Source organism: Aedes albopictus, chromosome 3 (assembly GCF_035046485.1).
Source record: "Aedes albopictus strain Foshan chromosome 3, AalbF5, whole genome shotgun sequence".
Taxonomy (NCBI): domain Eukaryota; kingdom Metazoa; phylum Arthropoda; class Insecta; order Diptera; family Culicidae; genus Aedes; species Aedes albopictus.
In genome coordinates, this window is record NC_085138.1 from 145878919 (window position 1) to 145906049 (window position 27131).

At 40.6% G+C, this 27131-nt stretch overlaps 1 protein-coding gene across 2 annotated transcripts in view; it reads left to right on the plus strand.

Annotated features, from left to right (window-relative positions):
- LOC115271075 (uncharacterized) overlaps positions 1 to 27131 on the plus strand; it is a 318130-nt gene that overhangs the window by 147196 nt on the left and 143803 nt on the right. The gene's annotated exons all lie outside the window — the stretch shown is intronic.

Consider the following 27131-nt stretch of genomic DNA (forward strand, 5'->3'; position numbering starts at 1 on the left):
CAGTTTGATTAAATCCATGGTAATCATGATTTTTTTTTGTAATTCATCACGCGGTGTTTTTAGGAAATTCCAAGCCATTTTTCAATAGAATTATTGAACTTATTTAAAAATTGTCCAGAATGTCAGGTTGAAATTCCCGTTCCAGTCGGGAAAATTTTCTCGACACCCTGGGCATAGTGTATTATTGTATTTGCCTCACAATATACAAATTCATGCAATGACAGGCAAAGAAAGACCTTCAATTAATAACTGTGAAAGTGCTCAAAGAACATCAAGTTGAAGTGAGGCAGGCCAAGTCCCTGTGGGGACGTCGACCCATAAAGAAGAAGAAGATTGACACTCGGTTGTCGGATGTAGATCACCATAAAAATAAGTATTTGTCATCCACAGTGTTCATAAGTGTTCTTAGGAAAGACTGCACTCTTTTTTCTTCATTCCTTGTAACTTTAACAACACAGTTACCCAAAGTTTGGCTCAAACAGCATCTAACTAGGCAATGAATCATAAATTCCACGCTTGTATCCCCGATTTTTGCGCTATTGCATTGCAGAAACAAAGAATTTATCATCCCACCATACGAAAATTCAGCTCATTACTACAAATCTAGTACTTCATCAATCGTTTCCTATTTCAGAAAAATCTCTGGCAGATTTTTTAAATAGATTTATATAAAAATCTTTAATCACCTTAACCGTTTTAATGCTGTTAAAATCTCTGGAGAAATTTTTGAAATGAACCCTTGAAAAATTTAAAGTTGATTTTTTTTAAACAATCTCTTGAAATATATTCAGAAGAATTCCTGGAGCAATATTGTGAAAATTTCTGGAGTAATCTATGAAGGAAACTTATAGAAAAACATCTGAAAATATCGTTAGAAAAATCTCCGGAGAAAATTCCAAAAGGATTCCAGTAGAAGTTCTTGGGGTAAATTTCTAAATGAACTCCTGAAATATTCTGAAGAAATTTTTAGAATATAATATATATCGAGGAATATTCGGAGGAACCCCTAAAGGCATTTGTGTATGAATGTCTGCACGGATTCTTAGAGAAATTTTCTGCTGGAGCCACTGGAAGAAATCTCTTGAAAAATTCCTGGAGACCTTATTCAAATGGAGTCCCTGAAGAAATTTGTAAATAAAGCACCCGAGGTTTTCCAAAAAAATCATCGGAAGAATTTTCAAAAAAAAAATCGGAGAAAGCCGTGAAGTTTTCTATAAATGTATCGCTGGAGAAATGTCTGAAGGAATCATTTCCAGAGAAATTCCAAACTTCAGATTTCGCTGGAAGAATTTCTGAAGCAATCGGTGGAAGATTTTACGCATGGATTTATGAAAGAGGATTTTCTTGAAAAGTTCATGCTTTTTTTTCTTGAGTAAAACTTGAAGAAATTTTAAAATTAATTCCAGAGCAAACTTAAGTAAAATTTTTGAAGAAAAAACACGGCGAAATTTCTGATGCAATGCTTGCCAGATTTTGTACAACATACCTGGAGAAATTTTTGAAAGATTCTGTGAAAGATTTCATGAAAGCAATCCCTAGAGAATTTTCTTAAGGTATCCATGCAGCAATTAAGGAAGCTATCTATGAGATATTTTTTCAAAAGGTAGAGAAGAAATTTTAGGACAAATCGCTAGTAGATGAAATTATTATTATGCATGTTGTGTAAGAATCCCTGGAGATTTATTCTAATGAATTTTTGAAAGAGCTTTTTCAGGAAAGAAATTGTGAAGAAACTTCTAAAGCAATTTATGGTAGATTTTATTATACAGGGTGCCTACTACCTGAAAAAAAACGGCAATCCTCAGAGAATTTTATCAACCAAAGAAAAAACCTGGAATACTGATTATAAAAAAAAAACATAATGTTATGTTATGTTTTGTTCATTGGGTCATACTCATAAAAAAGTAGGTAGCAAATTAAACAAAAAATAACAGGTTTTTAACAATATTGCTTCCGTTTCTTTTTCACTTTATTTGTTAAATTCCTTCCCGAGATTCTTCCAGATTCCTACCCGTATTTTTCCAAGATTCTTACTTTTCTTTCCAGGATTTTTCCTGAGAATCTTTCAGGATTCAGGAATTCCGATCGATTTCTTCTGGAATTTTTACGAGGATCATACAGAATTTCTCTAGAGATTTTCCCTGTATTTCTCTGCCAGCGTTCTACCAGGATTTATCCAGAGATCTCCACAAGAGTTTCGCTCAACATACACCACAGATGTTGTCGCGGAATTTCTGTTAGCGTTTCTCTTGGGATTCCTCTTGAAGATGTTATTCCTGGGATTTATACTAAAGCTCCTCTAAGGGTTTTAAGGAGTTTTACACTAATTTTCTGCAGGAATTTATTCTGAAATTTCTTCCGAAGTTTCTTCTGTGATTTCTTCAAGAAATTTCCGATAGTTTTCGTGTATAGAGTTTCTCCTTGGATTTCTACAGATGTTTCAGCTGGTAGATCTCCAAAGGTTCTCGCGAGATTTCATTAGAGATTTCTGTCGAGGTTTCTTCCAGGACTTCCCTCAAAAGATTGCTTCCGGTGTTGAACCTGGGATGTCTCAGAGTTTTACAGAATTTGTCCAGGACTTTCTCCTAAGATTTTTCGGAGAGACTTCTGGAATTTCTTCTGGAACGACTACTCATGGAGTTCGTCCCGTGATTTTTTTCGGATATTTTTCAAGGCTTTTCTTTGTAGTTGATTATATAATTTCTTGCAGTGATCACCCTAAGAGTATTTTCTTACAGTTTTCTCGGGATTATTCTCAGAGCTCTTCAAGGAATTTCTATCAGAAATTATTTCGAGATTCTGGATGCTCCTTTTTGGGATTTCTTAAAAAAATGCTCCCGTTCAGAGTTTTTCTCGGCATGTCTTCTGGGATAAGTTACGAGATTTCTTGTTAGAAATCCCTGGAGAAATATCTGAAGGAAATTTTGTGAAAATCTCCGCAAAGAGTTATTGGAGAAATCTCGTGAGGAAATTCAAAAAGAATCCTGACAGAAATTGAGACATTTCGGAAAAAAGTTCTAAGACTAATCCCAGGAGCAAATATTGAGGAAACTTAGGGGGACTCTGAAAATCTCTAAAAAGAATCCTGAAAGAAAACCTACGAAAAATATCAGAAAACTGTATCTAGAAAAAAAAACTAAAAAAAAACTTCTGAAAAAATCGCGTGGGAATCTGTTGAGAAGCTTTTCCGAAACCACAAAGAAAAATTCCTGGAAGAACTTCGGAAAAAAATTGAAAAGATCTCCAGCGAGAAACTCCGGGAGAAAATCCGGGGGGCTATACTCTAACAAAAACCTCGTGAAAAACCTCGAAAAACCTAAAATCGTGACAAATTTCGGGAGGAGCTGTTTATTGAAGCAAATACGTAAAAGCCCATGTAAAACCTCTGGATATACTTGGAAAAACTGAAGGAATCCAGAAAAAAACCTTTCAAGGGAAAACTCTGCGAGAAGCTGGAAATCAATTCAAAGGAGGAATAGGACAAAATCGGTGAAGTACTAGAATTGAAGGTTTGGGCTGAATTCTTGTATGGTACGAGGGTCAATTACCCGTTTCTGCAATGTAATAGTGCAAAATGTGTGGGTATTATGATTCCTTGCATAATTTGATGCGGCTTGAGCAAAACTTTGGGTAACTGTGTTGTATAAGATGTAAAAAAATGGAGAAAACAACAACACGGTTACTCAAAGTTTTGCTCAAGCCGCATAAATTATGCAAAGAATCATAATACCTACACATTTTCCACTATTACATTGCAGAAACGGAGAATAGGCTAAAAGCTAACTGTTTACTTTTCCATTGAATGCCTCGAGTTGGCGCCAGCAGCGAAAAGTGTAGACAAGAACCTTTATAGCATCTAGTTTCCAGAGCTGACAGCTCGGCGGCGACACTATCACTTGTATTCAATCCATCGTCTGTGCTACTCTCGGTTGTCAACTTTCTCAAATTTGCACCTCAAGCTCACGGAAGAATGGTAGTCAAGAACTGTCAAATCGTATGGGAAAATCGTGAAAAACGTTAATTGTTGGAAAACGGGAAGTTTTGTGATAAATTAGTTAACAGAAATCAACAATGTTTTAGATTGGCAACTTCTTTTGTTTACTCCATTTTCTGGAATAGCTTATTCACCGAGAAAATTCGATTTTACTACCACACAGCAAGAGGCATCTGTTATATTTTTAGTTTGGAATATCGATCAATTGACCTTCTCACCATACAAAAAATCAGCTCATTACTTTCATTCTAGTACTTTATCGATTGTGTCCTATTCTGCAATAATTTGAAGGAAGAATCATGGGTAGAATTGCGAATTCTCAACATTACTTCACTGTCAGCACAGAGTACAAACATAATAGTTCATATTCAAAACTGTGTATGGAATTTAACGATCATACAGTTTGTAAATTACTAATTTAACTCCTGAATGTTTTGTTTTCTGATTTTTTAGAATATTTGATGTCAATGTAGGTGGAAATGTCGAAACAATTTCTCGCAATAAGCCCAAAAGAACTTTAACAAAAAATAGAAATCTTCATTAACCGATTTTTGTATTATATTCAAAAAAGTTTTGTTTACCAGTTCTTGAAAAAATTCAGCAAATTGGTGGAATCTCTTAGGGTAAAAGGGTATAATGCGCCCCACCAGGGCAAAATGCCTACCTTCATTTTCTAGCGATTCAAGCGCTTTTCGCATGCGTGATCGGTTTGAAATCTTATATAATGAAGAATAATTGCCATCGAGCTGATCCGTTAGTTGATTGGCACAGAAAAGCAATAAAAATATCAAAAAGTCTGAAATCGAGGCTTTTGGCGTAATATTTTACCTCTTTTAAGCTGCCTTCATTGTAAACGAAGCTAACTCTGTTCGCTTGTGTTATTTTGCAACTTTTATGCAGTTAAACACTCCTAAGATAAGCAAGTGGTGGAATTATCCGCAGGGACAGTTTTATCACAGATAACACAGCGCAACATTTTTTTGTCTTAAGAGCAAACTTATGTGTCCCCGAAGGATTTTGGGCCGCTGAATCCAAATCCGGGCTCAGATTTGCTCCAACACGTCACAATTTTGAGCTATACCTCAATTTTTAGGGCAAAATATGCGATTTTGGGCTTTTTTGACTGCAAGTTATTAAGCATGGAATTGCCGGCTGTTCGGGCTCTAAAGAAGTTGATCATCAATATTAATTTCTATTCCCGATCAGCCTAGATAGCCGTGTAGTGGCGGTAGCAGTTACCTCAACTGGCTAAGAATATCACTACGGATTGCCTAATCCGGTGGTAAAAGTCCACCAAACAAGCGACCCCTAATTCATGGTGTTAAGCGTACCGTGCCTAGGAATGAATGGTTAGGGGGGTCTAATAAAAACTTAACCGTGAACGGAGCCTGTGGAGTACCAGGGCACCCTCCACAGTATGTTGCCCTTACTGTGTTAAACGGAGCAATGACGCAGTGGACCTTATTTGTCTCCGGGATAATCGGCCACTTTTCTTACGTCTCAATTCCGAGGTTTAATAAAAGTGGGTAAATGAAATTATTTTATGGCGGGAATTAAGTTCATACAGGTAAACCTTCATCACGCAAAAGGTGCTTCTGCTGTGTTGAGTCGAAGGTTTAAAAAAGAAGGACTGGAAGTGGCGCTTATTCAAGAGCCGTGGTCCAACAAACGAAAGATTCTTGGTGTTCTGACACAAAATAGTAAACTATTTTATGATGAGCAACAAGATTCTCCCAGAACCGCTGTCTTAGTACGCAAAACGTTAAAATGCTATCCTATTACAGAGTTTATCAGAAAGGACATTGTTGCGGTCATGGTAGAGGTACCAACCACTAGAGGTAAAACTGAGATCGCTGTGGCTTCAGCTTACTTTCCTGGTGATGTTCCTGAGGTACCTCCTCCTGAGATCGCATCATTTGTTCAATTCTGTAAAGAAAACAACAAATCGTTTATCATTGGCTGTGACGCCAATGCACATCACACGGTTTGGGGTAGTACGGATATTAACAGTCGAGGTGAGTCACTATTAGAGTATCTGTCTTCTAACAATATAGACATTTGCAATAATGGTGATAAACCTACTTTCTCAAATGTAATCAGACAAGAGGTCTTGGATCTAACACTGTGCAATGCTGCAATCTTTGACAAGATCACAAACTGGCACGTGTCAGATGAGATTTCTCTATCTGATCATAAACACATAATCTTCAATTGGAGTGGTGGAGATTACTCTAGAACCGCATTTAGAAATCCCAGGAGGACAAACTGGGATCAATATGTAGAATTGTTGAATACGCATTCATTTACAATGGGAGAACCTATTGATTCAACCCAAAAGTTGGAATCATTTTCTCAAAGGGTAAATGAAAGTATCATCAATTCCTTTAACGGAAGTTGTTCCACCATACAATCGTCTTCTACTAGAGACGTGCCATGGTGGAACTTTAAACTGGATCGCCTTAGAAAATTTTCTCGTAAAATGTTCAATAGAGCGAAACAAACGGGAGATTGGACTCAGTACAGGAAAGCCCTGACTGAGTACAACAACGAAATACGAAAATCTAAAAGAAAGTCTTGGATGCTGACATGTGAAAACATAAACAGCACTCCTGTAGTTGCAAGACTACAGAAAACGCTCGCAAAAGATCATTCAAATGAATTGGGAAACCTGAAGCGCGACGATGGAGCTTTTACCAAAACTCCTCGTGAAACTTTGGATTTGATGATGGAAACCCATTTTCCGGGTTCGGTTCTAAGTGTGGATTCCAATGATACTATATCTCTGGAAGGTGAAGGATGTCCTAGTATAAACTCTTCGGAGTCAACTAGGACAATAAACACCACCTCAGATTTAGCTGATGAAATCTTCACGAAGGCCAGAGTGGAAAATGCAATTAGATCTTTTCAGCCTTTTAAATCTGCAGGAGTTGATGGAATATTTCCAGCACTGATTCAAAATGGAGAAGCGGTGTTGGTACCATCACTAATTGAGATGTTCAAGGCTAGTTTAAGATTGAATTACGTTCCATCAAAATGGAGACTTGTAAAAGTTATCTTTATACCAAAAAAGGGGAAGCGAGACAAGACGCATCCCAAAGCATACAGGCCAATTAGTCTTTCTTCAGTTTTGTTGAAGACTATGGAAAAGGTTTTGAAGGATTTTATCAATTCTTCTTACATAAAAGACCATCCCCTATCTGACTTCCAGTTTGCTTATCAATCTGGTAAGTCAACGGTTACAGCACTTCATTCGCTAGTAACAAAAGTGGAAAAAACGTTTTCAGCAAAAGAAATAGCTCTATGCGCCTTTTTAGACATAGAAGGAGCATTTGATAATGCCTCCTATTCATCTATGAAGCGTGCCATGGAGAACAAAAACTTCGACCAATGTATCATACATTGGATTGATACTGTGCTTGCACAAAGAGAAATCACCTCTGAGCTGGGAAGTTCTTCTATAACAGTAAGGGCAACGAAAGGTTGCCCTCAAGGAGGAGTCCTCTCACCACTATTGTGGTCCTTAGTTGTAGACGATCTTCTAAGAAGCTTGAAGGAAAAAGGTTTCGAAGTTGTGGGCTTTGCAGACGATATAGTCATAATAGTGAGAGGAAAGTATGACGAAACTGTTTCGGAGAGAATGCAAAGGGCCCTAAACTATACACATTCATGGTGTATTAAGGAGGGCCTTAGCATCAACCCGTCAAAAGCCGTAATTGTCCCTTTCACTAGGAGAAGGAAGATCAACCTAAAAGCTTTTCGGCTTGGAGGGATACAAATTCATCCTAGTGATCGAGTCAAATACTTAGGTTTGATACTGGATGCTAAACTGAACTGGAATGCTCAAATTGAGTCCGTGATCGGTAAGGCAACAAGTGCGTTCTGGTTATGCTCCAAAACTATTGGCAGGAAGTGGGGCTTGAAACCAAAAATGATAATGTGGATTTATACTGCCATAATCCGCCCAAAAGTGACGTATGCTTCGTTTGTCTGGTGGCCAAAAACGAAAGAGGCTACAACACAAACAAAGCTTGCGAAAATTCAACGTCTTGCGTCCATTGCTGTTACAGGAGCGATGCGAAGCACTCCATCAAAAGCTTTAGATGCGATTCTCAATCTGCTACCTTTGCACGAGTACGTGCAATTAGAAGCAGAAAAGGAATTGCTGAGACTTGAACGAGTTGAAATGTTTATGCCAGGTGATCTTGTAGGTCACCTGAGCATTTCACAATACTTCCAAAATAGGCCAGTAATGAAAATGATTAAAGACTGGATGAAACCTGTGGAGAACCATGATGTTCCTTACAAGTTGCACGAAACAACTCGTGCCGATTGGGAAGTCGGAGGTCCCACTGTTCGTCAAGGATCAATCAAATTCTTCACAGATGGCTCAAAAGTTGGAATAAAAACGGGAGCGGGAATCTACGGCCCTGGAATACAAATTTCAGTGGCGATGGGACACTATCCTACGGTGTTTCAAGCAGAGATTCTTGCTATTTTGAAATGCGCAAATATCTGCCTTGAGAGAAAATACAGATACGCAAATATTTGTATTTTCTCAGATAGTCAAGCTGCACTAAAAGCATTGTGCGCTTACAAATGTACTTCAAAGCTTGTCTGGGAATGCATTCTTTCACTGCGCAGGCTGTGCCAAGGGAATTCAGTAAACTTATACTGGGTTCCAGGTCACTGTGGCATTGAAGGAAATGAAATGGCAGACGAGCTTGCTAAAAGTGGTTCCAATTTACAGTTTGCTGGTCCAGAACCATTCTGTGGTATATCAAACTGTACAATTAAAATTGACCTGAAACGCTGGGCTGAGCAGAGGGTGATATCCAATTGGATGGACGTCAAAAATTGCAATCAGTCAAAACGATTTATAACACCAAATGCTTCTAAAACCAAAAAGCTCTTAGAGCTCAACAAGAGAGCTCTATGTACATACACTGGCCTAGTAACTGGACACTGCCCGAGCAGGTATCACTTGAAAAATATTGGCCATATTCAGAGTGATATCTGTCGTTTCTGTAATACGGAACGTGAAACCTCGGAACATCTGCTTTGCAGTTGTGGTGCTTTATACACGCGCAGGCAAAGATTTCTAAATAGTGGTTGCTTGCAACCCAGTGAGATCTGGTCTGCAAAACCTGGGAAGGTCTTGGAGTTTATTAATTCCATTGCACCTGACTGGGAGACGACGCGTCGTGGCAGTAGCTGATTACTTGACACATGGTAATTAGCTGGCTAGATGCGAATATCAAAACGGGACATGCCACAAAAGTTCAGCCTATTGGACGCAGTGGCTTAATTTCCCCAACAGGGGAGGAAAAAAAAAAAGCATGGAATTATTTTTTTTTAAGAAATCAAAAGGTTAATTGGTCAATTAACATCTAAATTAACGACTCATGCAAAATATTTCGTTTTACCTAATTAAATTTGATAGATTTAGGCATTTGATGTTAGTATGAAAACTTGCATGCAACTTTTGAAGGGTGACTTGTATGTGAAATATCGTACCTAACATAAATCGCTTAAAACTATCAAGTTTAATTTGGTAAAACGAAATATTTTGCATGAGTCGTTAATTTAGATGTTAATTGACCAATTTATCCTTCAATTGATTAAAAAATATATTTTCATGCTTAATGGATAGCAGTCAAAAAAGCCCAAAATCGCATATTTTGCGTTATAAATTGAGGTATAGCTCAAAATTGTGACGTGTTGGAGCAAATCTGAGCCCGGATTCGGATTCAGCGGCCCAAAATCTGTCAGAGACACATAAGTTTGCTCTTGAGACAGACCAAAAGTTATTTTTTGTTACGCTGTGTAATCAGACGTATCACTTGGAACAAATCGCGATTTAAATCAACATCACAAAAACATAATCGCCCAATTACGCGGTATTTCGCATATCGCTATGTAGATGGCGGTAGTGAGCAAAAGTCCAATAGGAGCGAAAACGATGCAAGCGCTGTGAGTGAGCGATTTGCGTACTACACAATATTTGAATTATCCGTTGAAAAGGGAAACGATGGGAAGTGAGTAGAGTGAGACGTCTGTTTGTCTGTGGTTTTATCATGGGGCTGGACGATTTTTTTTGATGGGACGTATTGCCCCGTTTGTTTTGAAAAGGAACATTTTGGAACGTTTTCGAAAGCCACCTCTCCAAAGGCAAAGTTTGCATGCAACACTTCACTGACTTTAGGAACAACGATTTGCAGTGGACAATAGCTGGAATAATGCGCCAGTTTTAGATATATTGTTATTTCTGCTTAAGGGGAGCATATTATACCTGTTTACCCTAGATGATATATCTTGCGCATTTTTTTATTAACTATTTTAACTCCACTTTTGAGCATATTTCTGCATAGTTTTTGAGAAATATACAAATTTTATGAAATTCGGGCTAATTTTTGAATTATAATATTTAAAATTTTCCGCTAGGAAATCCTGGAAATCTCAGGGTCTTGTCTTATGATTAAACGCCCTGTAATGGAATCCCTGAAAAAATATCTTAAGGAATATCAAACGAAACTTCTGAATGAGTCCCTGGAAGAGTTTTCGTAAAAATCTCTGGTAGATGGTCTTGAACGGATCACTGTATAAATTTATGAACGATTTTGTGAAAGACCTACCGAAAGAATTTGATAAGTAACCCCTTGAGGACTTTCTAAAGAAAAGGTTATATCCCGAGCAGAGGAGAATACCAAGTAAATTACTACGAAATCACTTAACCTGTTTTTATATCTTGTTTTGTTATTAGGGGGATTCACTTAACAGCGCAAACTGATTAAGCTGTTTAAACGTCGCGATCATCAAGGCAATCTTTGATAATTTCATTCGCAAAATCATGAAACATTTCAAATAAGCAGAAAATCATGGCTTACGCAGCAATTTAATCTGTTTAGTGAGTACCCCTATTATTAAATTATCAAGGCATAGCATTTCCATAACAAATTTTGTTGGACAATCTCATTTTGTTATAATCAAGCTATTGATATACATTAACTAAATTACATTTAAATAACATGTTTTGTTGTACTATTGATCAACTTATCAGCAATAATACAACAGTAACAAATTTTGAAATCACAGCAACAATTCGACGATTATGACCTGTCCCTTTGTGTTGTTCCATTTTTGTATTCAGGTTAGAAGGAAATTTCTGAACGACTCCGTTTTAGAATTCCTTAAATAATTTTCGGATAAGCACTTGGAAGTTCTGGAGGAACCTTTCGATCAATCCCTAGAGAAGTCTTCAAGAGAACTCCTGGTGCAATTTTCTTTGAAATTCCGAAGGTAATTCTTCTGAGCAATGTTTAGAACTCTTAGCAAAATCTTTTGAAAAAAGCCTGAAGAAACTTTCGGAAAAACTCCTGATGAAATCCTCAAAGAAATTTTCAGAGAAATTTTAAGTTGAACTTCAGGACTAATGATCACCGGAAATTCTGAAGAAATCCTTGAGGGGATTCTATGCAGGATTCTGGAGGAATTTCTAGAGCAGTCTTTGAAAATCCATGAAAGATTCCGTCGAAGAACTCTCGGAGAAATTTCTGGAATATTTTTGAAGTAATTTATGGAAAAGTTTATGATCAAATCTGTCGACGAATTTCTGGAAGAATTGTATGACAAAGTCACTTGACAAACACAAAAGGAGTTTTTGACGGAATCCTTAGTGAAATAAATGGAGGAAAAATATTGCAAACATTTCTAGTGAAAGTCCTGTAGGAATCATCAGAGGAAGTTCAGAAGAAATAATAGTACGGAGATGTGACGTGTGTTAAATTTCTTGACAATTCAGGAAAAATGGAGATCCGGAAAAATAATGCACTGCACGAAAATTACTTGAGCGATTCCGCTTGAAGTGCACACCTAATAAAAAAAACCCTAATTAATCCACCTAGCGGTGATGGTGCCTTTCTCGTGCTTTAAAATATCCTTTCAACAAAACTCGAGCGACATGTTGATGACATTGGCATAAATACAAAATGAAAACTGCTTGCTAAATCTATTCAATATGGATACATTTTATATTAGCATAACATCCAATATTCAGAAAATATAAGACAACGATCCAAAACTCAAACCAAACAAGTGTCATGAAGCCGCAAAATTTTTAAACGTCATTTTAGATTTTCCGGTCATCATTTTATGACTCCGGATATCTACCCCAACTAAACTAACCGCCATCTTGAACATTGAGACATCATCTTGGATGTTCTGGTATTCATTTTTGGACTCTGCACCTAAAATTACATAAAGTAGTCGCCGTATTGAATTTTGGCATGTGGTTTATGATTTTCTGGTTACCAGTTTTGGACGAAGACCGGTATTCTTCCCCATTCAAACTATAGTCAATTTGCAGACCTTGTGAAACAGCGCACAGCTTGGGTTTTCTGATTACAAATTTTGAATTCTGGACATTTTTTCATACAAAATATGCCCATAATGCAAGAATTAAAAATCCTATAAAATAGGCACTAACTTGAATACTGGGACATTGTATTGAACTTTGGACCGCTATCTTGGATACTCTGGTGGACTCCGAACATATTTCCCATACCAAATACACTTATTTTACATAGTTTTAGAGCTCAAAATTCCATAAAACAGCCACCATCATCTGTTGACGCGATCAAATTCTTATTTTTCCATTTAACGTTGACCCATCATGCTATAAATTTACACTTTAGGAATCTGAAATGGTACGATTTGATGAGATCGCTTTAGTTTTGTCTATATTTTGTTCTCATATATGAGAACTTAGACATATTCGTCACTGTTGTTCATACCTAATGTTTATCAGGCCATTAAACAAAGCCACGATTTAATTTTTCACATGAACGTTGGTTCTGCTACACAACAGCTAGTCTCTAATGTAATCTAAGGCTGTTTTCTTGCTAACCGTTCATTAGATTATCAAAAAATCTGCGATCTGATGTGTCGTATGTATGGGTTTGGTTCATTTTTATATTTGGGATGAAATAGCCGGATCTGATTCCATGAGTCATGGACCATGACACTACCGGTTGTCCCAATTATAGTCTGAGAATATTTTATTGCTATTTATTCACATTTACCTAATCACCGCGATTTGATATATCGCATGAATGGGTTTGCTTCACTTTTACTTCTAACCACTTTCGAAGCCACAGCTGAACCCGCAACACTACCGGGAATCTAATGTGGTCTGACCCTATTTTCCATCAGGTTGTCGATAAGTCGTGATCAGTCTTGTTAGAGATCACAGTCATTTGGACCTTTTCGTCGATATTCGGCCTCCTTTGTCTCCGACATTCGCAACACAAGCAATTAAACTACTGTTCGAAACAAAAATGTCAAACGAATGCACTTCACCACGATAGCGGCTGCGAGAAACGGTTCGGCTTTTGTTATTCCTGTCTTCTTCCATATTAAGAGCTATGTTGCCCATCTGTGTGTCGTATTCAATGCAACATGCAATAATAAACTAATATTAACATTCATAATCGGAATTGGCTGAAAATCTATGCGTAAAGCAAGAACTAGATACATGGCATCGTGTCAAATGACATTGATTTGACCCTTTCTTATGTTTATTGATCTTCGTTCTACTGCTCGTGTTGTGTGTAGTTTAGAGGTAACGATAGCGCACAAATGTAACAAAGCCGACTGACACCCGACTGCGGCAAGGAAATGAAGGTAGTAAAAAGTGTCGAATGTTTACAAGACTGGTCGTGATTTGATGTACCGCATCCATGGGTTTGGTTAAATTTTACATTTTACTACTCGGATCTGATTCCGGGTAACTACCGGCTGAACCAAATATGGTCTAACATTATCGTCTTGTTAACTGCTCATCGGTTCCAAAAACGCTGCAAATTGAAGGTGTCACATGCAGAGTTTGACAATTTCGACGGGACTCTCGGAACCAATTCCGGAACACTACTAGTTGTCTTTAGTGTGACGTAAGGCTATTTTATAGCTAACTGTTCATCAGGCTATCGCAAAGGACACGATTTGATGTGTCACATGCCTGGATTTGGTTTACTTTTACATTTGGCCTCTTCCGGCCACTCAAAACCGATTCCGAAACACTTGCTGGCCGTTCATGAGGTAATCTAAAAAGCCGCTATTTGACGCATGTACGGGTTTGTTTCCCTTTCAGATTTAACCACTTCGGCGGGAACTCCGCAAGGGGTTCCGGAACACTACTGGTTCAGATATGGTCTGAGATGGTTTTCCTGCTCTTTGTCCATCAGGTCATCGAAAATGCCGTGGTTTGATGTGTCGCATGTATGGGTTTGGTTCAATTGTATATTTGGCCACTTCCAGCGGGACGCCTAAAACCGGTTCCGGAACACTACCGTTTCAGATATGGTCTGAGATGATTTTCCTGCTCATTATCCATCAGGTCATCGAAAATGCCGTGGTTTGATGTGCCGCATGCATGGGTTTGTTTCAATTGTATATTTGGCCACTTCCAGCGGGACGACTAGAACCGGTTCCGGAACACTACCGGTTCAGATATGGTCTGAGATGATTTTCCTGCTCATTGTCCATCAGGTCATCTAAAATGCCGTGGTTTGATGTGTCGCTTGCATGGGTTTGGTACAATTGTATATTTGGCCACTTCCAGCGGGACGCCCAGAACCGGTTCGGGAACACTACCGGTTAGATATCTTCTTAGATTATTTTTCTGCTTACCGCTCATCAGGTTATCGAAAATGCTGTGGTTTGATGTGTCTCATGCATGGGTTTGGTTCACTTTGATATTTGCCACTTCCGGCGGGACACCCGGAACCGGTTCCGGAACACTACCGGTTCAGATATGGTCTTAGACTATTTTTCTGCTTACCGCTCATCAGGCTATCGAAAATGCCGTGGTTTGATGGGTCGCATGCATGGGTTTGTTGCATTTTCATATCTGGCACCTTCCTGGGGTACCGATCCGGAACACCTAAATGGCCATAACTCCGGAACGGCTGGACCGATCCGAACCATTTTCATTAGGAAACAATGGGACCAGATTCCGCGTCGAATGAACCATCGGTCGTTAAAATCGGTTGATGTTTACTATCTAAAAATGAGGTGACCTTTTTTGTACACATACACACACACACATACATACACACACACACATACATACACACAGACATCATCTCAACTCGTCGAGCTGAGTCGATTGGTAAATAACACTTGACCCCTCCGGGGGCTCTATCAAATTTTCGTTTTTGGAGTGAACATATAGCCTTTCGGTACACCTTGGTGTACGAGAAAGGCAAAAAACAAAATTGTATGGTTATTTTTTTTCGAAATTTTGATTCTGGGGGCCCACTTCATAGTGTTTGCCCCGGGCCCCCCGAGGCCTAAATCCGGCACTGACGACTCGTGCTGAAAAAATCAGCTTTTCGCAACTCGTTACATAAATAACTATTTCGATAGTGTTTATAATTTTTAAATTTTAATAGTTTTTTTTTGTATGTTCCTTATTTATTTTTGCCCCCCCCTCTCGTACCTGATGAGAGGTCTTGGACATAAAAGAATAATATTTGCATCGGCCTAAGTATTATAACTTATTTAGTAACGAGTTTGATATCATAGCAAACTCTGCTCTCCGATTACTATCAATAACATATTAATATCAAAATTGGTTATGGAAATATTTTCCGAATTCAGTGTTATTAAGTTGTTATTGAAACTAAAAAAACAAGTTATTGAAATGGTTTTCCAGGAACATTTTTTTGTTATGGAATTTGTTATTTTGCCGCTTATGACAGACAAGTTTATAACATAATATGTTATGGTAATAACTTGAAAATAATCGATTTTATTATTCAGTTATTTTGCCCAAATAATACAGCTCCTTATGCTGTTGTTATTCCCTTCTGCTCGGGTAAATTTCAGGGGAATACCTTGAGAATATTCCGCAATAGATTCCTGGAGGATTTTCTGTAAGAATCTCTGAAAGAAATTCTTAAGAAAGCCATGGAAGCTTTTGTAATGGAGTACTTGGGAGAGATTGGAAAAGGAATCTTTAGGCTAATTTTTGAAAAATAACTGAAAAACTTCCTGTAATCTAAATCGGTTTCTTAAGAAATCCATGGAAGAATTTAAGAAGAATTCTATAGTAGGTTTTCTAAATCAATCCTTCGAGAAATTTCTGCATAATTTTCTAAAATATTTGTTAAAGGGGACCCTGAAGAAATTTGTTTTTAACATAATTCATGGTTAAGAACTCAATGATAACTTAATTTCTTATTATGTTGGTATTCGAGAAGTACATTTGAGTTATCATTTTTGTTTTGTTGATTTGTTTCGTAGGTTTTCGGCTCTTTCACTCTTCAAAGCAGCTTAAACGACTATTGTTTCTACAATGTTGAAGAGCCGAAAACCTACGAAACAAATTAGCATTCACAGTCGAAAGCATCCAATAAATTTGTTATGTTGGCTCTTAATTCAACCTAAATGATAACAAACTCAATTATCAAACGAATGATAACCAGGTAACATAACCTGTTATCATTTTGTTATTCGCCTTTGCTCGGGTTGTTTGTTTGTATTTTTTTTAAATCTTGTCCATCTTCAGACTAGAATATTCTGAAGATGTCGTCAATAAAGTCTTAAACCCAATTGCTCGTATTTTTAATAGATTTTCAATAACTTTGCTAAAGACCGATTTCAGTGTGTGGTTTCATTAGTCATTTTTCCTTCTGGGGCCATATATAGGGTTATGCGCCATGAACAGGTGAAGGGTTAAATTAAGGATTTGGTGTATCGTTTGGAGCTTCTATCCTAATAATTCTAAAAATTATTCATCAATCACCACTATATTCCACTCAAAATGATACCTCTCCTTTCCACTACAACACGCCTGCCAGTTTTCGCTAAAAAATTTACTCCCCGCTGCATAAACGGAATCATTCAAGCCACTTTTACTCGGTTATTTCCAACTTCACGACGGTAATCACTTTCCAAATGTAGCAATTTTCAAATCTACCAGCTCCGGGGTGGCGGCGACGATGCTCGCATTCAACCGCTACTCTCGTGAAAAGATATAAATTAAATGGCACTGCACACTGAACACTGCGCTGAGCTGCGCTCGCCGATTCGGAGGGAGGGGTAATTGTGCAATTATCGTTGCAAACATCTCAACTTGCATCGGGTCTGTCTGGGTTGGACTGCGTGAGAGCAAAGGTTGTTAGATTGGGCCAAAATTTGGGGGGCCGTTTTTGTTCGTTTATCTTCATTGGGTGGCACTGGCTGGCATCACATTGCATCATCTGAGTAAAACACTGACGCACTTCTTGATTAGTGCAGAAATGCACGGACGGAGGGGCAACAAAGTACCACGCGAGTTTGGAACTAATGTTTCGTTCGAACGAAAGTGACGAAAACTGGTCAAACAACGTCGGAGCGAGGAGATAAATGGTTAAGATGTTAGGAATTTTCAGAAAATTCCTCTTGCTGGCGGGAGAAACCTGTTCCCGTTCTGACCAGACCGGGCGATGTTACTTACAGCCCGAATTCATCAGGTGCTTAGACCAATTTAAACGAGCATAACGGTCAGCACGACAGGCGATGAGTAATTTTCAAAAAGCCATGAATCTTGTGCGGTTCGCCAACAATTCCAAGCCTGTTGCAGCACTCCAACGCACCGCTGGCTGCTGCGCGATAGAGACCTGCAGCAGGACGGCGACGAGACGATGACCGACTCATATGCACAGCTTCATGAACTACCGAAGATGATGGACGATGTGGCGCTAGCTGCTGCTGCTGTGAGAGCTCCGAAAAAACAACAAACTGATTCTTCCCGCATGTTGTTCGCTGAGAACTGCCGAGACGAGTTATGCGAGGTCCTCGGTGGGCTGCACAAAATTAGATTTGCCCTGACGGACGGCCAGACATGGAGCGACGAGTGCGCGCGCGTCATGTAAAATTATTTGACTAACAAACTGACATAACCATCAATTATGTGAAATGTTTGGAATTTGCTTCCTTCTAAAACGCATCATCAACCAGCAGTGGTGAACGATAGGCCCTCTTTGGCAACCAGGAGGATGGAGGTAGGTTGTTCTGGTGCTGCGGTTTTTAGTTTATCCACTGAAAGGGTAAATGGCAGTGAGGACCGCCTTCTGGTTCTGATTATGTTGTAATGTTATCTCGTCTTCTACTGTATGCACTGTTAACGGTGGGCACTGTACTGAACCTGGTACCTGTGACAGGTTTTCAGCATTCTTCTGGTTGATCTACAACATGATGGTTTATTTTGGACTCAAAGGTAGTTCAGAAATCCTTCAGAAAGCACTCCCGTGATACCTTCTCTAATTCCTTCAGGGATTTTTAAAGGCATTTCTCCAGAATTCTTTCGGAGATTCATTCTGGAATTTCTTTGGTTATTTGCATAGTCAAAGTTTCGAGGGTAATGATGATGAAAGAGACGGAAGATTGCAAAAGTAACACGGTGTCCCGTATCGGCTTGAATACCATAACATATGTTCAGGTTCTTCTCATATGGAGCTGCATGACCACTCCAAATTCCCACCGCTCCAAAAACGAACACTCGTCACGGAAGCCTCTTCCTCATAAATAAAACAGTGTGTATAATATTGTAATTAATCAATTTGGCAGTCACGCAGGACCGGAGAAAACGCATCTCACCCGGTGATGACGAAACCTTTCATTCCGTCGCAAGCTTGCGTGCAATTGTCGGCCTCTGTTAGTGAATTCAGTGGGAAAATAAACGACGGCCGATTTATTATGGAAATAAACCATCTTCGGTCCATACTTGGCTACCAACCGGTCGCCGCCGGGCCGTGTCCAAAATGTGTGAAAAAGGGCATCATCGTAATTACTCACTTTTTCGTCAAATTACCTCATCCAAACCTGCTGAATGGGTGCCCTCGATATGGCATGCGGTGCGAGTTGTAATGGCTGAATGACGATCCACTTTTGCGTTTCCTTATCGCGGACGCCGAGTGCTTCCATGCAAACACGGCCGTCGGCCACCCAAGTCTACAATTTTGAACACCTGCTGTCTAATGCTCCGAAAATGCTTCCACACAGTAGTGGTAATCTACCGCGATTGGCGAGCCCTTTGGAAGAGGGCCACATCGTACCAAGTCATTCCGGAACTCTACTGACTTAATTCAGTGAAATCGGGTGCCGATGAGCGATAATTTACATTCGGCCGACTAAGTTTCGTGCGTTGAGATAGTGTTTTGACTCTTAACCGCTTCTTGAAACGGCTTTGAACCAGAAAATTCCACTGACTCAATCGCACGCCCCTGATTTCAATGAGCGCGCTATAAATCACACTTTCTCAAGTGAATCCCAATAAATTCCGAACCCATTCGCGTTATCATCAGCTGTTGGGCGAGATAGCCCCCACTGCAACTCATGTTCCGTACTATCAAATCGTTTCTGCCATGCTTACAAGGTGATTACAAGATGTTCCCGCCTCTTCAAAACTACAACCATCATCGTCGTAGTTCAGCGTATCTAACACATGCTCCAATCTTGAATCAAGTGGATGCCTGTGACCGGCGGCGGCGGTGCCACCATGCCATAACTGCATCCTACATGTGCGGCGGCACGTTCATTTTTCCTACTACATTTAAATAGCAGTGCAGGAAAAGTGCAGGTACACCCACCTATGTACTTACTTCCCACGACGACCAATGACGACGATGGACGATATGAGGCCATTGGCGTAGCTAAGAGAGGTATGGCAGGAAACCATACATTGTTCGAGAGAAATGCCCAAATTCTATTAAATGCGACGTAAACTTTGATTATATGTTAGCACAACTGATAATGGTTGTAAATAGCTTTTATTGTCAAATCAAAGAGATAATTTGCAACACAGGAACCCAACTTCAAAGTAAACCAAGAATTTGATGAGTTTCTCAAGTAGTCAAAAGTTTTAATAAGAGAATATTCTATTATTTGTTGGAGCTTGTTGGATGTCCCCTGGTAGCCTTCTTCATTCATTTATTTAGTTCAACATCAAATCCATGATAACATTGAATCAACAAATTGCCACCATAAGACCAAGCCCACTCATGGGCTCAATCAAGCGTTTTAACGTTAAGTAGAGCCCCGAACGAAGAAGCGACCGGACCGGTCGCTGCTAAGTAGGGCTCGAAAGCGAAAAGTTTACGTACGGTTCGTAGCGGGGCTTAGAATATAGAGACATGCAAAGTACGGTCTCTATCCGTAGGCTCGTGCGCTCTCTCGCGCTTAGCTCTCTGGGTAGCGTAAAGAGGAGACAAAAGAACATGAGTATGGATTTGTTGCCAGGTATATAGTTTGTAGAGAATGATTTTCTTGTTTTGTATAGGTAGGAATTTATTTTAGTTTGCATCAAAAATTTAAAATTTTTATTTTTACTTGCTTTGAAATTTTCAACCAAACAATATCATAAGTCGTTACACGAATAACACAACAAATTGTCTGACATACAATTGTGATAGAGTGACAATACAAACGCAGAACGCAGGTTTAAATTGACAAGCTTTGCTTAAGTATGTTATGAATAAAGTTTTCCCTTCTTCGCCAATTTTAGGATCATGCATAACGAAAATGTATTGATTTTCTTATAAATATAGTTACGATTGTTCATAATCACACCTTTAATTTTGATTCGGCCGATCGTTTCGAAACTAATATTTGAAGAAATGATAGTGATTCAGTGAGTTTTGCTATTTTAACACGTACATGTTTGAGCCGGGGTTGCTACGCAGCAAGTAAAGTTTGGTTTCGAACATCAAGAAAAATGTCCAAATAAATAACTCGCAAAGTTCGTTCCGACAAGTTGCAAAATTATCGTCATCCGTCGCAGATTCCGGTGAGAAGATGTGCGTATTTTCTAACCCGAAAAGATACCATTTGACGGTAATAAGTAACCACAAGGTTTTCTTTCTTCACTTTCCGGGCTGAGATCTCCCGCTTTGAAAGAGCTGTGCCTCGCCTTTCGTTTTGTCGTGAATATTTCGAAAAAGGCAAAGGAGTTTTGGTTTGATTGCTGTTTTTGAAAATGGTGGTCGTCAGTGGGTGGTTTATCTATCTATATATATATATATATATATATATATATATATATATATATATATATATATATATATATATATATATATATATATATATATATATATATATATATATATATATATATATATATATATATAAATGCAGTGGCATACGTGGGACCGCGCATAACTTGCGAACGGAAGGTCCGATTTTGGTTTTCTTAGTTTTGTTCTGTTAGTTTTCACCCAAGGAAGGTTTATTGCTGTATGCGTTCAAGATGCAAACGGTGCCCAAATGCGCTTCAAACGCGGTAACACATGTTACCAAAGGCAACGTAGCAACCATAGCCATTATCACCGCCAACCTAGGATTCGAAAGCTCCCACTGGCACTGACATCGGGTTACTTGTTAGAAAATCTTACCGCATTTGGTGGTCCCGCATTTGATATTTGCATTTTGAATGCACACAGCAATATGAGGCAAAAAACATGGAAAAATTGAGAGTTTTTGAAAATCGATTTTCCATATATTTTGACCGGGAACTTGGTCTTGGCTAGAAACATGAAACGTCAAAAAACGCAGTAGGCAAGACAAAGTTTGCCGGGTTCAGCAAGTTAAATATAAATTTAAAAATATAAATTAAATAAACGAGACATTAGGAAGAAAGTGTGCGAAATGGGTAACTTCACCCTTGTAGAAACAATAAGGCAAAGCAGAAAAAAATCTGCGAAGACCCCATGTGAATAACACCGATCATACAGAATAGGAGGCTCGACATTAGATCTATAAAAACATCCCAACAATTGGGGTGATCTTTCCAATATTACACATTTATTCACAGCTCTTTTATCCACATTTTCATATATTTATAACACATTCATCAACATGTTATCTGGATCGTTTGGTACAATATATCCACGCATCCTTCCTTCCCTGTAAATTCGAGAAGTACCTTGCCGAAAGAAAATAATCTGTACTCCAAGTATTTCGAAGAATCATCTTTGCGCGTAAATACAACGCAGTAGACCTGGCCGCTTTGATGCATGTGTCATATGTATGATATGCTGCAAGCATCAATATTGACAAGAAAAGTAACACGATTGCTTTCCAGGGTGATTCTAGGGTGATTCCGTACTGGCTGCGTATGTATAAGATTAGATAAGAGTAGTTACGATTTTTCAAAGATGCTTTGACTGTACCTAACTCAATTCAGATATCATAGAAACACTTCAGTAATATTTTTTTGTAAAAACAAACTTTAATCATACCGAAAATAATCTAAAAAAATGTAGTCGAGCTGCCAAGTTTCATCAATTAAAATAGGCGGTGTGCGGTTGCGTGTGTAGTATTAAGCCCACGAGTGGGCTTGGTCTAATACTCGATTTGCAGCTGCAACTCTCCAACGTCGGCCGTAAAGTGCAGCGAGCTCGTGGTTTAGCCTTCTCCGCCATACACCGTTCTCCTGCACACCGCCGAAGATCGTCCTTAGCACGCGTCGCTCGAAAACTCCGAGTGCTTGCAGGTCCTCCTCGAGCATGGTCCATGTCTCGTGCCCGTAGAGGACCACCGGTCTTATTAGCATTTTGTACATGGTGCATTTGGTGCGTGGGTGAATCTTTTTCGACCGCAGTTTCTTCTGGAGCCCGTAGTAAGCCCGACTTCCGCTGATGATGCGCCTCTGAATTTCACGGCTCACGTTGTTGTCAGCCGTCAGTGGGGATCCGAGGTAGACGAACTCTTCCGCCACCTCGAAAATATCCCCGTCTATCGTAACATTACTACCCAGACGGATCCGGTCGTGTTCGGTTTCGCCTACCAGCATGTACTTTGTTTTTGAGGCATTTACCACTAGTCCGAGCTTTGCTGCTTCGCGTTTCAGGCTGGTGTACAGCTCTGCCACCGTTCCAAATGTTCTGGCAATAATGTCCATGTCGTCCGCAAAGCACACAAGTTTACCGGATTTTGTGAAAATCGTTCCCCGGCTGTCGAGCGCGGCTCGTCGCTTCATACCTTCCAGAGAGATGTTGAAGAGTAGGCATGAGAGTCCATTAACTTGTCTCAATCCCCGGCGAGATTCAAATGAACTGGATAGTTCACCCGAAACCCTTACGCAGTTTTGCACACCGTCCATCGTTGCTCTTATTAGTCTAGTCAGCTTCCCAGGAAAGCTGTTTTCGTCCATAATTCTCCATAGCTGTGCGCGGTCGATGCTGTCGTATGCCGCTTTAAAGTCGATAAACAGGTGGTGCGTTGGGACCTGGTATTCACGGCATTTCTGGAGGATTTGCCGCACGGTAAAGATCTGGTCCGTTGTCGACCGGCCGTCGATGAAGCCAGCCTGATAACTTCCCACGAACTCATTCGTTTTAGGTGACAGGCGACGGAAGGTGATCTGGGATAGCACTTTGTAGGCAGCATTCAAAATAGTGATCGCCCTGAAGTTCTCACATTCCAAATGGTCGCTTTTCTTGTGAATAGGGCAGATTACCCCTTCCTTTCACTTCTCCGGTAGCTGTTCGATTTCCCAGATCCTGACTATTAGTCGATACAGACAGGTGAAAAACTTTTCTGGGTCCATCTTGATGAGTTCAGCTGCGATATCATCCTAACCACCTGCTTTGTTGGTTTTGAGCTGGTGAATGGCATCCTTAACTCCCCTCAGCGTGGGAGTTGGTTCGTTTCCGTCCTTCGCTGCACTAACGTCGTCGTTTCCTCCGTTGCCGTGGTCTCCCGTGCCTACGTTCTCCACACCGCCATTCAGATTCTGATCGTAGTGCTGCTTCCACCTTTCGATCACCTCACGTCCGTCCGTCAAGAGGCCTCCGTCCTTATCCCTGCATATTTCGGCTCGCAGCACGAAGCCGTTGTGGGAGGCATTGAGCTTCTGATAGAACTTTAGTGTTTCTTGGGAACGGCACAGCAGTTCCATTTCTTCACACTCCGCTTCTTCCATGTGGCGCTTTTTCTCCCGAAAGAGACGGGTCTGCTGTTTCCGCTTCTGTTTGTAACGTTCCACGTTCTGTCTGGTCCCTTGTTGCAGCTGCAGCTTTACTGCCTCCGCTGCGTTCTTCTCCTCCAAAACCGTTCTGCACTCTTCGTCGAACCAATCATTTCGTCGATTCCGTTCCACGTACCCAATGGTGCTCTCGGCTGCGTCGTTGATAGCTGCTTTCACTGTACTCCAGCAGTCTTCTAGAGGTGCCTCATCGAGCTCGCCCTCGTCTGGCAATGTGGCCTCGAGATTCTGCGCGTATGCTGAGGCAACATCCGGTTGTTTCAGTCGCTCTAGATTGTACCGTGGCGGTCGCCGGTACCGTAGATTATTGATTACGGAGAGTTTTGGGCGCAGTTTGACCATCACCAGATAGTGGTCGGAGTCGATGTTGGCGCCACGATAGGTCCTGACGTCGATAATGTCGGAGAAGTGCCGTCCATCAATCAGAACGTGGTTGATTTGAGATTCCGTCTGCTGTGATGATCTCTGGTGTAACTATAAGGGAGGCAGTGTTGGGAAAAGGTGCCACGTATGGCCATGTTTTCGAAGGCGGCGGAATCAATGAGTCGTAGGCCGTTTTCGTTTGTCTGCTGGTGGGCGCTGAACTTACCAATCGTCAGACTGGATTCCTCCTCCTGGCCTACCTGAGCGTTCAAAACTCCTATGATGATCTTGACGTCGTGGCTTGGGCAGCGATCGTACTCGCGTTCGAGCTGCGCGTAAAATGCGTCCTTGTCATCATCAGTGCTTTCGGAGTAAGGGCTGTGCACGTTTATTATGCTGAAGTTGAAGAATCGGCCCTTGATCCTCAACCTGCACATTCTTTCGTTGATTGGCTACCAACCGATCACGCGCCTCTTCATCACGATGAAAGCTGTTCCCAGCTCGCGTGTGTTGCCGCAGCTCTGGTAGATGGTATGATTACCTCTAAACGTTCGCACCATGAATCCTGTCCAACACACCTCCTGCAGCGCTACGATGTCGAGAACGCGGTGCTTTAGTAGATCGGCGAGCATGCGGGTGCTCCCAATGAACTTGAGAGATCGGCAGTTCCACGTATCGAGTTTCCAATTGCAAGTCCTTTTTGTTCGCTGGGGTCGTTGCCGTTGGTTTCGGTTCGTGCTCGTCAGTGCTTACGTATAGCAAAAGGATGAGGAAGAGCTGCCTACCAACGAATACATATAGCTGGTGCCCCTCCCTTCTATAAAAACTAGCCCACGGTAATGAACGGAGCGGTAGAGATCGTTGTTTGCTTTGGTTTATGACGACTGGGTCCCCGTCATCGTAGTCGTTTGTTGTGGTCGTTAGGAGGACATTCAGTCGGTAGTTCTCTGCTAACTTCCGCAGCTTGTTCTACCTAACTCCGGTAGCGATATTTAGCTCGTCACTCTGCATTTGTACACACCTTGGGACCATTCTTAAACCACGTACACTTTGGAGGGGGGAAGTCTGCCAAAGTCTACGCTCCATACGAATTTCAAAATTTTTGTATGGACGAAAGTCTACAAGGGAGCAGGGGGTATCTGAGATGGCCGAAATTTGGTCTACGTAGTTTATGGACAGTCCCCTTCCCTACCTACTTTGTCTACGGATGCAGAATACCAGCTGACCAAGCGAACACACCCTTCCACGTGTTTTTTTTTTTTGAAATGCATGGAGACTGGAGGGGGTAAGACTACGGGCATTAATTTCCGTCAACAATGAAGTTTTCGGTGACATCATCATCATGGCGTTACATTACAACTGATGCATAGCCTATTTCTCATGAGTATTTAAATTGGCTTATATCAATAACTGAGATGTTAAAAGCATCCCAGAAAGATCCTCGAGATCGGGATTCGCATCCAACCTACCAATGTCAACATGGTGTTGCACGTACGCTCACTAAGCCACGGTCGTAACCTCTGGCGTCTAGAGTTAAAGGAAATACGGAATTATGCCGTGCCGGTTGATCATCGTGTAAGATCACACCCCCAACGCCAGGCGCAGGCTAGCAAAAAACGATCCGCGAAGGTAGACGATCAGTTGGTGTAGGTCATGCTCGGCTCAGGCAACAACAGTGGGCGCACGGTGCGATGTTCTTGAAATTGACCGTGAATCCAGTCTGTCGGCGTTCGGGACGGGTGACTGTGTCAACGTACGATCGAGTTTGTTTGAGTTTTCAATGTCCGAAAACACGTCCACCTATCGCGACGCGTAGAGTACTTGAAAAGGTGATGAATCCAACACTACCAACATCACCTCCGCACACAATTAATCATCGCATCGTCGCCGTTATTCATTCATTCATTCAATGCTGTTTGCGCTTTTGTGTTGATGGTTATTGATTGATCGTGAAATTTGCGCACTCTGCTCACCGCAGGGAAGGCGATTCAAGGAGGAGGAACTGCGCGAGCACGCGATAACCTCCTCAACCAACAATACATAATAACAATAAGTCCGCCACACCGGACCGGATTGGTTGCAAAGTGGCCGACTCGATTGATGTCTTCGTTGTCTGCTGCTGGTGCTGCTGACAAAAGGAGGTGGAGCATTCGTGTCGGGCGGGCGGGCGTAATAAACTGCGCAAAATGATTGATTGGTTTGCGATTGATTGCCACTAATAGAGCTGTGGCATCGGATGTATTCCGATCAAGTGGGAAAATTTGTGTGGGCATAATTGTAACATGGAAGAATAAGAGTGTTTGGTGCAATTTGTGAATTTGATAAATAGTTTTTGGATTGGCCATAATCGATGAAAGTGCCGCGGGAATTGATCGTTTAGCCAAATATGCATTCAGGTCTTTATGACGCAATCCACACCCGACGTTCTATCAGAGAGAGAAAACACTGCCTTGTAGTATCAAGAAGCACAATAGTTCTACTAGAAGCTAAACACATGCAGCCGCGAGCCGAAATGTAAAAGGTTATAGACGGAAGCCTTATGGCGGACGAACGTGAGGTGATTGAAAGGTGGTAGCAGCACTCTGCCGAACATCCCTAGAACGTAGGCTCGGTGGATTAAGACTGCAAAAAGATATTGCAGATCATCATCCGCTAAGTTCCATATAACATTCAGGCGCAGAAGGCCGAATTTAAAATTTTCTCCATCCTGGGCGATTGGCCGCCATCGCTTGACCTCTTGCCAGGTCAAAT